The sequence below is a fragment of the Lepidothrix coronata genome, unplaced genomic scaffold (assembly GCF_001604755.1).
Source record: "Lepidothrix coronata isolate B3197 unplaced genomic scaffold, Lepidothrix_coronata-1.0 Scaffold1492, whole genome shotgun sequence".
NCBI lineage: Eukaryota > Metazoa > Chordata > Aves > Passeriformes > Pipridae > Lepidothrix > Lepidothrix coronata.
Window position 1 is genome coordinate 1 of NW_016691672.1, and position 4,239 is coordinate 4,239.

Genomic DNA, 4,239 nt, shown 5'->3' on the forward strand with positions numbered 1-4,239 from the left:
GAGCCCAGAGCTGGATGGGGACAGGGGAGCCCAGCTGAGCTGGCCAGGGCAAGGGGACTAGTGGACCTGGATAACCAGGTTTGGAACCGAGCAGCCAGAGACCCCTCTTGCTTCAAGAGGTTTGTTTTTTTTTTTCTTTTTTAATACGCTGCAGAACAAAACCATGCCAGAAAGAACACTTCTGTCCCTGCACCTGTGGTCTGGAGGCTGCTCAGGGTCCCCTCTTTCCCTGTGTGCCACCACTGCCTCCTGCCTGTTCCCAGCCAATGCCAGCTCCGAGCAGGCTCCGTGTTGGTCCCCAGGATGTCACAGAGGCAGCAGACAGGTCAGGGCTGCAGACAGATGGGTGGGAGAACACGGACAATTAACCCAGCAGCAAAATGGAACAAAATGGAAGAAGCTGAAAGCCCTCAGAAAGCTGAGCAGTCTGACCTGTGTCCATAAGAAACTCAAAGCAAACACAAACCTTCAGTCTGTCCTAGCTTAAGAAATCCCTGAGTGGGATTTTAAGGCTCTTTGCAGTAATTTTTCTCAGTTTACTGCAGTGCAACATTTCCCCTTGGAGCTGTGTCCCCAGACAGCTCTGTCTATAGGGCCTCTGCAGTGCCATGGATCCACATAGGGAATCTCACCAGCTCCCCGGATCCACATAAGGAATCCCTCCTGCTCCTCCAAGGCCCTGTGTGACCACAAGCACCCGCTCGCCGGGGGCAGCTGCAGTCTGGGCAGAGAGCAGGAGCCTGAGCACAGCTTTCTGTGGAGGTGAGACTGAAATGAGAGAGCTTTTAAAAGCATTTAAACTGAAATGCTCTCTGTGGAGTTTAACAGGAGTGCCTTATTCTGCTTCAGCTCTAATCTGTTCCTAATCAACTTAAGACAAATTTATCTTAAGCCAGATTTGCAGCTGTTAAGAAGGATCCATGTAGCCTTTTGCTCCAGAATTGCCATATTGGTTTTGTGGAAGGATCCACATCTTTAAATGGGTGAAACAGGGGACCTGGGAGCTGTGTCAGGAGTGAGGAGTCACGGAGCCAGCTCAGTCTCTGGATCCCAGCACAGCATCCCATGGAAAACTGCATCCAGAGATTAACTGCTGTCCCAGTTTCTCATAATTAAGCAAGATTAATAGATAAATAGTCCCAGCAGCCACCAGCATGAGTAGCTCAGATTTGTTTCCAATAAGGCTCAAGGGGCCAAGAGAGGTTTGGGCAGCTGCCTTTAATGGCACTTTGGACAGACAAATTCTAGTAATTTGTGTGTCCCAAATCCATTTGTTACATCCACTGCACTGCTCACTTGGCATTTCTGTCTGCAGTGAAATGAGCTCTCAGAGGACCCAGTGCTTCAGGCTGTTTTACACAGGAGCCCTGAGCATTCACCCAGTTCTGTCCTGGGCTTTCACACTGGTTTAGTTAACTCAAACTGGGGTCGAGGGTGAGGGAAAGGGGAAGAAAGGATGAGGGCAGGAGGGATAGACAACTAAGGACCACAGATCTGTTAGAATAGGGATTACAGGAGTCTCAAGATAGAAGCAGGTATGAATATAAACTTTTGTCAAGATGGTATAAATACCATCCACTGCAGTGCTTTGTACGCACAGCAAGAGATGTTGTTTCTAAGCACTCGGAGTTACTCCTTCGCATCCAAAGCAGAATTACTTAATTACTTGCACTTCTTGAAAGGTGTAGAAGTGTGGTATAACACAGGCTCCTACAACACTGACAAATGTTCACTCCAACCTAAACAGGACATAACAGGCTGACAGGTGTCTCAGGGGGCTGGAACTGCACAAAGTGTTTTGCAGTCAATGACTGAGTTCCTGCACTGAGTGCTGACAGTGTAGCAATGAAGAACAGCAACAAGACTTAAACATGATTAGTATTATCCAACTGCTTTGTTATAAATATATTATATACATTCAAACATCACATTAAAATATTATTCCATTACACCAGAAGAGATTAAGGCTTTATATTATTTACAGAAACAAGCAAGCACCTTAAAAAAAAAAAAAAAAGAACAAAACACCAGTCATTGACATTTCCCTTCTAACATTACAAGTTTGATACCTTGAGCTCTTGAATACAGCTATTTGCAGTGTGCCCAATGCTAGAACTAGTTTAAACATTTATTGTCAGGGTAGGAAACACTTAATAGCAGACTCATCATTGAGCACTCCACACGAGCAGGTGTTGTACGGGGTGCCCTCCCTCCTCAGAGGCTCCTTAAATTGAAGGCTTATGTAGAAATGGTTTGCTCAATTCCACGTGGAGAGTAGAACAATTTTATTTTAAGGGAAGCTGAAGACACTTGAGGATTCGTGGCCCACTGGAGGAGCAGGATTCTCAAAGTCTGTTCCACATGACATCAATTGGATTTAACATGATAGTGAAGACAGAGCTGCACGTTGATCAGTCACAAAGTGCATTGAACAGTCATGATTTTCTGGGCTCCCCCTGCCCTGACACTGCTCTCATGTAGAGCACTTGGACTCGAACACGGAGTGACAAACCCTTGTCACCACTCTCCCTATAGGACTTAGGCAACAAGCTATTTTGGAAGTGTTAAATAATGTTGATACAACACATGTTTCCTACACCACCACGTACCACTGGAGTGACTGTCCTGCCCTCGGGCTGCCCGACAGCTCACGGACACAGCACGTTCTAATGTGTAAGCAGACATGGCTAAACAAAAAGGTGCTCAGTGAGAGTAATCATCTTCATTTCAAGTATTGTTTTAAGAATTAGTTCTTTTCATTGCAGTCTGTGTTAGCACTTTTTAGTTTGTGCTTTAGAGTCTGTTATTTCTTTGCAGGTCTTGAATTTGGCTGATGGCTTTATTTTTTTTTTTCTTTTAAAAACAACATTGGCAACAAGTTAAGGATTGCAGAAGGCTGGCAAAAGTTATTTGATTTTCTGAGCCCATTTCATGTCATCTGCTCTTGGCTTCTCCCCAGTAAGTCCTTGGATGATGTTCTCCAAACACCTCCAGAATCTTATCTTCTCTAATGGATAGTTCAGCCAACCTAAGGGATTGCAAAGGAAAAAGAGGATTAGTTTGTCATAGCATCCAAAGTTCAACTGCTCTAAGACTGCTAATAATGGTCAGGTTTTACTTTCAGGACATAGTAGGACTAAAAAATCTTTGAGTGGCAAGATTTTTGTCATCATCTGTCAAGTCAGGCTTCTTAATTGTATCATGTTTTTACATGACATTCTGCTAATGAGAACTAGATTTGTTTCTTGGCAGAGGTTTCAAAACCCACATGAACTGTTTGACAAAGCCAATGACAGAATGAAGAACTAGAGTGGTTTATTTTCTGCTGTCTGATTAACCTGATAACTTATTTAGGATTGTGCAACACTGGTCACTGGGCATTCCCACCTGTCCAGTGGGCACAATATTGAACATGGATATAAAAGGAAGTGAAAGGCAGCAAAGCCTGTCCACTCCTCTACCCTGAGTTAGAATGAGTGGATGCTGAAAATCCAGAAGCCTGGCTTTAGAAATGAGCATTCCAGACCAGTTGCAGATTAAATGCTCTCCTGAAGGAACAGCAGCTTTAAGACTTTAGTGAACAAAACCCATTAGAGGCATGAGCTTACCAAGACTCCACTCCATTGGATCTCAGCACCACTGACTATTCCCTCAGGCTGCAAGTCACCTTTAGCTGATCACAAAACTTCCCCCCCCATTTTTTATGCAACAAAACCAACTCCAGTTTTACTAAGAGCCTGTGCAGTAAGTTCACAGTTAACTTCATGCCCTTTTCCAGTTCAATAGGCTGCCCTTAAGTTACATCTCGGCAGGTGAACTGCACTCAAGGGAGGCTGCAGCACGACCCCAAGGGCAGTACCAGTGGTGATGCAGAAGTAGGTCTCGTGTGGAGACACATGATGGATCCTGTGGTGCTTCCTGGGCAGGATAATGTGCCAGTCCTGCAGGAATATGACCCAGCGTGGGAGCCCAAAGTACGTGTGGGACCACTTGTGGATCTGGTTCGTCATGGTGATGAAGATGATGAGCGCGAAGACGTAACACTCCCAGGGACACGTCTCATATAATGCCTCTGCAAAACAACATGTGCATCTTTAAACACCAGTTCTGAAAAGGCAAATTTCTACTAGGGCTGGTGCCACAGGAGCTAACAAAGGCCTCAACGAAGCTGCTTTGGCAGAAGTGTCACAGAGCCATAAGCAATTCCCAAATGTCACAAGACAGGCTGGGAAGTGCCAA

General features: G+C 45.1%; 1 long non-coding RNA gene across 1 annotated transcript; it reads right to left on the bottom strand.

The window, feature by feature from the left end:
* Positions 1-2,777: 2,777 nt before the first annotated feature.
* LOC108510593 lies at positions 2,778-4,075 on the bottom strand. The gene is made up of 2 exons (XR_001878846.1): positions 3,860-4,075; positions 2,778-3,028 (listed from the first exon to the last, which is right to left on the bottom strand). It is a non-coding gene; the product is annotated as an uncharacterized LOC108510593 (long non-coding RNA).
* Positions 4,076-4,239: the final 164 nt, after the last annotated feature.